Genomic DNA, 9,975 nt, shown 5'->3' with positions numbered 1-9,975 from the left:
TCACATTCCTTGGCAATGTGTCTTATCAGGTGCCCCCTTGCAACATCTCAAACTCAAAAAGGGCAACAGGGTTATTCGGGAGTAGGAGTTGGAATTCAAAAGAGTGCTTCCTTACTTACTCCTCTGTGTTTTTCATAATAGAAAATATGATGCGTTATAGCTGATGATGTTTAGAGGATAAATGCTTTATCAACAGCAGTATTTCGAGGTCTGTTAAAACCTACAAATGATCATGTATACTTGTAAAACTGAATGTCTTTTTCAATGTATTGGGTAGAACTTTAAATTTACAACAGTTTTAGGGTACAGACATTCACTGCACATTGTATCTGAGCCTGCGTGGATACGTCAGAGTTGTGATGACAATCTATAATCTGGGATAAATATGCTTCAGGATGATGATTAGATAAATACTGTGCACACTCTCTTACATTATGGTTTTACTGGGAAGAAAACACATAAATAAGTAGCATTCAAGGCTTAAATCTTCAGTTTCATACAGGTAGGGTTACTTCAGGTTCATATTGAGAAGTATCTAAATCATATGAAACACAACAAATATTAAAACACCAGCGGACAGTGTGCATACGGTATGTTTGATTCATAATTCATATGTTGGTAAGAATGACTGCATAGAAATAATATGAACATGGCACTGCTCAGAAATTGAGGTACTTCAGAGAAGTTTTTTAAGCACTATAAGAACAAGCAGCTATGAATACTGTGACAATGAACAATAATCACCAGATTTTTTAATTTCAATGATCAAAAAAAAATCTACCTAACAAGCATCAGATGTTGCACAGATCATGTTAGCAGCCAGCTAGTAAATGTAGCACAGTACATAGCAGCTAAAAAGATACACAATTTCTTCAATATGGACTTAAGAACAAATACTGGTGACTGCCAGTGCTACCCTTAAACCTCCCTGTAGATGCACCTATGATATAAATTTGAAAATCCTACATGATTTTCAGAAAAGTTGACCTATGACCTTGAGGTCACTGAGATTCAAATTCATCTAAGACTTTTACTAGATGCATCTATGGCATCAATTTGAAAATCCTAGGTGACTTTCTTTTTGAGTTATTTTTAGAAAACTTGACCTCTCACCCTGACCTTGAGCCACCCACCCAATAACGACAATATCCCATCAGCATTTTCCGGGTGACCGGTAAACAGAGACAAAAGAGTGAACGCAGGATTTAAACATGACTCCCAGTAAAACCTACTGTAACTTGATGACTGTTGTGTGCAGTAATTCACTCATTTCAACCTAAAAGCTGTCAATATTTCAATTTTTTGTTCACAGGTTGTTTGCGGCACTCTTGTAGGAAAAAAATATTATGCCGAGTTTATGCTGAAAATGTATTTAATTGAAGGTTATGAAAGACAGTAACATGGAAAGACAAAACAGTTCAGGCCCAGCCTTATTTGTTTTCCTTTTTTATTTGACATTTATTTTTATTATTTTTTTAAAGTAAAATAATAATAAATGAAATTAAATAGCAACGGTTAGTAATATCCTTGAGAAGCTCCACTGAATAGTTGTTAGTACCCATCAATAATGCATTTTATTTTCTCTGTATGTTGTGGGTTATCTCCACTGGTGACAACAGTCTCAGACAAGGGTTTCCTGCACAGGCTGAAGCTGGGATTCAGCAGGTGTTTGGGCAGTGGCAGCATCCGACCCAGCTAAACCTGCAGAGAACCCGCTAGCATTTGGCTGTGATCCAGAGCACGGCAGTGCCTTTATCGGTTGAGCTCCAGCAGCTGAGGTCCCCACAGCTGGCTGAACGCCTTGTTGTTCTGGGTGTGTGAGTCCTGCAGCCTGGCTCTCGGGCTGAACAGCTCCCGCAGGCTGGTTTGTAAGCACATTAGGCATGTACACACCCAATTGGGCCATTGTAGCAGCCATCTGAAACAGTAAACAGACATAAGATACTGTAAAGAGGCAAGGGAGGGGCAGTGTTAGTGGGATCACTGAGTTCACTAAACAGACTGTTTGAACAAGCTGGAAGAAGATAAAAATCTTGGCTGTGTTACCTCAAGTTCCTCAGAGCTAAGACTGCCAAGAGGAGAGCTCTGGTAAGGAATTACAACATATGTCAAGTGAAATGTTCTCAGAAAGAAAATTGTGAAATTGCAAATAGCATTAATCATCTAAGTCTGCAGAGGGTGTTATATATTTACCATTGGTTGCTGTAGCATGTATACAATCTGGGGATTCTGTGGATGAGAATTAGGTTAGATAATTGTAACTCTTTTTTTCCTTTATTCTGCATTATGTATATGCAGAGACACCTGTTGTTGCAGCTGCTGCTGTGGCTGCTGTATTCCCTGAGTTGCATCTATTGAAGGAGCAACTGCAACTCCTGCAGTGTTTTCTGCAGGTAACACTGGACTGTTGGGAAGCTGATTTGCTGGAATTTGTGGGAGAGCCGATTCCAGAATCATTGGGTAACCATATGGGCTGAACTGATGGAGATAAAATAAAACAAAACAACACATATCAACAATTTCTGCACCGACACCACAAGTTACAACTCCAATATTAACTCCTTACTCCAAAAGTCAAAATACCAGTGTCTTTATTTTTATAATACTGTGTCTTATGAAAGAGTTTTAGGGTGTTTCCTGTTTCCAGCAAGCATGTCTCTTAGCTTACCAGCTGATTCCCATAGGGCGAGGAGAACAGCGGTAAGTATCCATAAGGTGGGAAAATCTGAAAAAAGCAGCAATACACATTTTTAAAGGGAGAAAATAATTTAAAATAAGAGTTAATATTCTGTTTTCTTAGCTTCCCCCGCCTCCTCCTACTAGAGGCTGCTGTGGCAGTGTCAGCTGGTGGGGTCCATAGAAGCGTGGCTGCATGGGCATGCCCCCTTGTGGATACCAGGGGTACTGTTGCAGTGAAGGAATGGGCTGGGGATCAGGCTGCTGTAGACCTCCTGCCTGTGGCTGAACACTGGGAGAAACAGAGGCCGGTGTAGGAGATTCGAGTTTCTGGTTTGCGGCTACAACGTGCTGAGCACCTTGAGTTGCTGTTTCTCCTCCTTGTAACTGCAGGGGACGATGGACATTTGAATTGACCTGAAAAAGAAAGAAAGAAGATGGTAAAATTATCACAGAGTCACAGAGTTCATAGAATGTCAAATGTTAATTAAATGAATAAACATAAAATTATATAATTATATCAAGTATTGTATTTTAAACCATATTCTATGAGTCTACTTACTGGTACTGCAGAGACCTCTATGGTAAAGCATGACAGTAGCGTTATGATAATCATTTCCAAAAAGAGAACAAAATCAATATGGTTTTTAATCAGTTCCACTGGATCAGTGGGTGCTTTAAGGACTATCTCCGTGGAGCACTCAGGAGTAAATTCATTGAAACTGTATGGAGGGGTGCTTCAACTTATGCACTGCTCACAAACTGGATCAACCAATCACATGGCAGACTGAAGAAAGATAAATTCAACCTAATCATCTGCTGAATGAAGCAGGGAGGTGGAAACCAAGGAAAATCTAATAAGTGTCCTAAACGGCATGTTTTTCTTCAATTATGATGGTGTAATGTCTCTTGAAATAATTAAACAAATGCATAAGAGTTGAGGCCTTGTGGTTTTCCTGCTACTACGGGCACCTACGGGTGTGGCTGATGTGGCTGATGTGTCAGTGTCTCGCTGTTGTAATTGCAGTATGGTCAAACCAAGAATGTGTGATGTGCAAAAAAAGAATCTTAAAAAGCAGACATGAAAAATAACTGAAGCTGCAACAGACATAAAAATGAACACTTGATAAGTTAATGTAAGACATAAAAAAAATGACAAACTACACATTAATGACATATATGTTGATTCAAATATTAAAATTAATTTGAAGATGAGCTCAAATGCTTAACTTAGCACTAAATGTATTTGAAATGTGAGAGAAAATTGAAGACCAAGTAATTATAATATGCATAAATTCTATCCAGCTTGACTTTTAGTTGTTCTGTTTAAAAAAAAATTTCCTTTGTAGATCACCTTGAATTAACCTTCTTTAATCAAACACTCAATAACAAATAACAAAATAAAGGAAACACAGATAATAAGTATGACCACACATTTTTTTCACATGTCTTTCCATCATTTTAAACTGACACAACTTTTTGTTTGCAACATCATACGCTAAAACGGCAAACATAAAAATTACTGACAAGTGGCAATTTGGGTACAGGATCCAAATAATAATAATATATTGTTATTAGTAATAGCAGTATCTCTCTAGATAGATAGATAGATAGATAGATTAAAAAGTGCAGTATTCCACAACAAGGATCTCTTTTCATATTACAATTTATTCTGAAAAAAAATCATCAAAGCATCAAATACAACAATTATGAAAATACATATAATTCAGTGCATACTTTAAAAGTTGGTTGCCAGCTGGTTTACAAAATTAACCAAGTTTGCAAATTAGGCAGACATCCACAAAACAGGAGATTACATTCATAATGCACATTCATGCACACATCACATCAAAGAGAAAGAAAGAGATCATACTAGCTGTGTTAAAAGGGTGTATGCTAATGACAATCTTAATTACTTTTTTTTTTGTCAAATCAGTGGAGCAAGCAGTGCTGTGCAATCAGTGAAAATATTGCTGAAGAGGGTGTGTGAAGAAGAAATAAAGCAGTACTATGTGTTTAACTCATGAAGCACAGAGTCATGCATTAACAGCTCAGCAATCATCCCTCACTTAAGCTGTGTTGATCTAGGGTTGGTGTTGTGTGTACCCGCTGACTGGATATTACGCATGCATGTCGTCAGCATCCCTCCCACTAATGTCTGGAAGCCTAGTCTCTAACAAAACTCATCATTACCTTGCTGACTGAATGCCTCTCTAAATTTTACATGTTTCAAATCACAGTGCAACATATAACCTCACTGTTATATAAGGTTTATATAAGTTATATAAGTTTTTTTTTAAATTAAACAAAACATTCAAATAAGTAGGATCAACAAAACGTATATAACATTGTAAAGAGAGGCTGAAGGATGCTGCAATACTGAAATGTGAAAATATGCAAACACAATATGCAATATTTTTGAATGCCAATAAAATTTGGTTCATTTCTGGCTTCAAGGTAACAAAATCTAAAAAACGGACATAATTCTCACAGCATCAATTTCCCTATTATTATGCAGCTTGTGCTGCTTATGTTGGAAAGTTAAAACCAAAGTAGTATCAGTATTTTTTTTTTCAGATCAATGCTATTCACCCACTGTCTCCCCTCGGGGCTGTAGTGGTAGACATGATTGTGGTCCTGGAAGTCTGTGTTGTGGTTGATGTTGATGGCTGAATAGGTGGTTGCGCACATAGAATCGGAAACAGAGTACAGATATTGAATGAAGGTCTAATCCATGGGTGTTGGCCACTCTGCAAAAGCATTGAAAAAATTTATATTACTGTGTTCTTTACAAACAATTATGGCATTATTTTTGTCTTACCTCACTACTGTCAGACCCACTGCTGCGTGAATGATGGTGCCTCTACAAAAACATAAATAATGTATTTGTCTTAAATATTAACAGAAAGGGTTTTGATAAGGGATAAAAATTGACAACAAATATCAAATAAAAGTATTTAGGCATTTTTGTACTTACAGCAACAGAGCAATTGACCAAGTATAAAATCATGAGAAGAAAGACTTTCATCTTGCAGTTCAGAGTGTAATTCAGTTCCCTTGATAGTTAGAGCTCCCACACTAGAGTATGACAGTAAACAGCACAATAATGAATAAAATCAAGCTCCTGCAGTCTATCTCCAAGACAGTCCTTGGCTTTTAAATAGACTCTGTGCCCACACTGATCTCCCACGCTAAATGTTACTTCACCTCAGATGTGGTCAGTTCTCATGGCCGCCTCCAGAGGCGAAACCAAACTAGGTGTGAACACAATTTCATTAGCAGACTAGATTGTGTTTTCGCAACATTAAAGGCCTGCATCCTGTTTATCATGCTGAGAAGCTTAGAGTTTTTAATCCCATACACATACAGACACACACATACTGTAAGATTAAAATTTATATTCATATTTCCAATCTAAGTAAAATTCAGAGCATCACCATGTTAAAACATGTTCTAGTTATATGGATATATATGGAAGCAAATATGTATATAACACGAATAAGCAGTTGCTGTCGAACACAAGGATGATTGATAAGTAGTTAGGCATTATATACTTGCAAAACTGTTGCCTAGAGCTGTATTTCCACCTGCAAAACAATACTTGCTCAATCTTTTCCAAATGCTATAATCATCTTGTTGACATGTGGTGAACCTCGTTTTATTTCCTCTACTGTCATTAATGTTAGGTTGATTTTGATAATAGTTGTCATTGTTGTACTTAAATTTGTAAACCTTGCTCTGAACTGCATGTTCAGATATTCTCCTCCCCCACATGTTGGATGCTATAATGTTTGACTGCAGGCACATTCCATCTAAAGGTTCTGGTTTCCTTATCTGGTAAAGGATGTTCTCTCCATTTAGGGGCTCGCCTATGCTTGTATATGGTGAACCATTAAAGTTAAGCCATATATGGGTGTGGGGAGATGACCTGTGGATAACTAGGAAATGTGGTTAAACAGTTGTAAGCATATATTGTGTGGCAGGAAGTCACATATACAGAAACACACATACACACTTGCTCGTACATGCATGCACACACACAGTGCCTTAGCTTTTATGGCACACTACATGGGTTTCACATTGTGTAACCAGTTTAAACCAGTTTGACCATGTTTGTGTAACCCATGGTGGTCAAAAAAAGAGCCTGGAAGGGGAGTCAGTTTGAAGTCGGCTGAACATCTTGCCGGACTTCCCTTGCTAGCAAGTGAGAACCGTACAGTGTCTTGCTTTTGTTCACAGTGACGAACCTCTGCACCAGCGAGGTCTGACATTAGACCTAACAATTAAATGTTAAACCTTGCAAATGTCTGTGAGAGACTTTATTTTTGACAGTGACGTTAAAATATATGAGTGTTTCCTGGAGTTGGAAAACTGACTTGAAAGATCACTTAGGATGTGTTGCTTCATGTGTTACAATGGACTGTCATTTATCCAAAACAAAACAAGGTGCTAGCACTATCATCCTGCTATGTGTTTTCTTTTTTCTTTCTATTTTTTTTCTTCTTGCAAAAAAGCATTAGAGTCAGATCATTTATCCACATCCCGTTTATAATGCTGAAAGACTTAGATTTACTTATCTTTTCAAATAAAGTGGTTTTCATTTCAAAGACCTACTTGTTACGAACACTGCAAAAAGTAAGTTGATCTTCTTGTTTTTTAAATGTTTCCGATGGAAGAAAATATTAGCAATATGCTGTGTGTCACATAACTAAAGGATGGACTTTCTCCTCCAATAAACTGCCATAGACCTTCTTTGGGAGACTGAGGAGTGTGATCCTCCCCTTGAAGCACACCCTAAAGTTCCCTTTCTTGAAGAGGGGAAACTTCGCCCAAGTCTGCCAATCCAGAGGACTTACTTCAATGCAATATTAAAGAGGTGTGTCAAACTAGAAAACCTCACAACATCAAGACCCTTGAGAAATTCATGAAAAAGCTCATCCACCAACCAAGCTGTTTGACCTTCTAGAGTCAACAGACTGAAAGCAGAGGTGGTGTCTATTGAAATAATTAACGACTTCACAGTAAAGTGACACTTTCTCTCTGCTGATATGAGTCAGTGTAGCTCACTCAGCCATCTCTTTGTTTCACTCACTCCTTCTCTTTTGTTAGAATCATCATCCAATAAGACTATATTTATTCAACTGCACTTTAGATCTCAATGTTTAAGTGAAAGCCTATAATGGTTTTCATAATCCACAGTAAAAATAATAGTGAGGCATTAGGTATTTAGTTTTTAATTCTTATACTGCTTTTATGTGCTTGCTTATAATAAAAAGACGCTATTGTATTAAAAATATAAATTTAGTGATTGCAATATCCAGGCCAATTTACTGCTGCTACTGGTCAAACATTTTAGAACACCACAATTTTTCCAGTTATTTATTGCAATTCAAGTCATTCAAGTCAATGGATAGCTTGAAATGGTATAAAGGTAAGTGGTGAACTGTTAGAGGTTAAAAAAAGTTAAAGTTACCCAATACTTAAAAATGATGTACATTTCAGAATTATACAAAAAGGCCCTTTTCAGGGAACACAAAATGGGTTAACAATTTAAAGCTGTTCTGAGGCAATGGAGGTTGATCAAGCCTTGAAAGCTGTTGCTACTAATTCCTACAGGTGTTCCAACTTTTCTGGATTACTTACAACCCTCTGTCTGCATAAAAGCAGTGTTGGAACACACTAATGTACCATTCCCTTATGAGCATCAGTTGAACCATATTGTACTGCAGAAAGTAGTGTGTTGCTACAAAAATGGTGAGAAAAGGTTAATTAACGATTTTAATAAAACTTAATGTAGGTCTTTCCTACATGGAAATTACAACAGAAGTCAAGGTGTCAGTGAATAGTTTCCTTTACAATCAAAAGGCACTCAGAAACTGGTGCAAACTGGGGAAGAGGTCTGGCAGACACAAAGCCACAACTGAATCAGAGGACAAGTTTCTGAGAGTTAACAGCATGTGTGATAGGCAGCTCACAGGACAACAGCTTCAAGCACAGCTTGTAGTAGTAGTTGTACTAAGCAAGTCTCTGTTTCAACTGTGAAGAGAAGACTTCAAGCTGCAGGTTTGACAGGACCAGTTGAAGCAAGAAAGCCATTGCTAAGACATCAGAATAAGACAAAGAGGCTTGCCTGGGCCATGAAACACCACCATTGGACTACTGAAGACTTGAAAAAGGTATTATGGACTGATGCATCAAAATTTGAAATCTTTGGTGCTGGATCCAGGGTCAGTGACTTGTGCAGAGTGAGAGGCACCCTGAAACAAAATGGCTACCACACCATTCTGCAGCGCCATGCTATACTCTCTGGTATGCACCTAGTTGGTCAGGGGTTCATCGTACAGCTACATAGCGACCCAAAACAAAAGTCCAAGTTATGCTCGAAGTATCTCAGGAAAAAAAGAACGAGATGGTAAGCTTGAAAACATGGAGTGGCCAGCTCAGTCTCCAGAAGTAAGCCCCAGTTCATCCCAAACCAATGAGTCGGTTTGGGATGAACTGGGCAGAAGAGTAAAAGCAAAGCAATCTGCAAGTACCACACATTTATTGGAACTTCTACAACAGATATGGGAAGAACTTTATGGAGAATATTTGATTTCTATGGTAGAAAGAATGCCACGGGTGTGTTCAGCTCTTATATCTGCCAAAGGTGGCTACTTTGATGAGTCAAAAGTTTAGAATACATTTTGCATTTCGCTCTAGACTCCAATTGCTTATTTGTACTCTTTCATTTCAGAGTGCAATGAGACATTAAACTGCATAATTTTCAACAAATAAACTGGAAAAATTGGGGTTATAGGATTGATAACAGCTTATCCTCTGTGAAGTAGACTCGAACGTCAAGGAAGATGGTAGGGAAGCAGCCTACGCAGACATTTCGGGTTTCCGGAGGTGAGCAATTTATTTATAGTGAACTCAATTTAATGTGTAACTAAACAAAACTTCCCCCCCAAAGTAACTAAATTAACAAAACTCAACAGAACATGGATCTGGTAACACAGCTCACCTCTCCTCTCTCCTGAATCTGGCAGAGACTGGCTTTAAATAGGACCATCCATTTCCCTTCAATTAGCCCAGCCAGTACCACTCACTTGAACTGAGGGATCTAAAATTCTACACAGATGATTAAAAAAGACACAAAACCTCACACTTCTAATTAGCACATTTACAGAACTAAATGGCGGTATTAATGAAAAGAAAGATTCAACAAATCCCTTCAGACCTTGACACAAACAAAAGGAAGCATTTCTATGGACAAAGAAACCCCTCCACTTGGTTTGACCTGCTGATGCCATGTGT

Source organism: Pelmatolapia mariae, linkage group LG6, assembly GCF_036321145.2.
Source record: "Pelmatolapia mariae isolate MD_Pm_ZW linkage group LG6, Pm_UMD_F_2, whole genome shotgun sequence".
NCBI lineage: Eukaryota > Metazoa > Chordata > Actinopteri > Cichliformes > Cichlidae > Pelmatolapia > Pelmatolapia mariae.
This window is presented reverse-complemented; position numbering follows the sequence as displayed.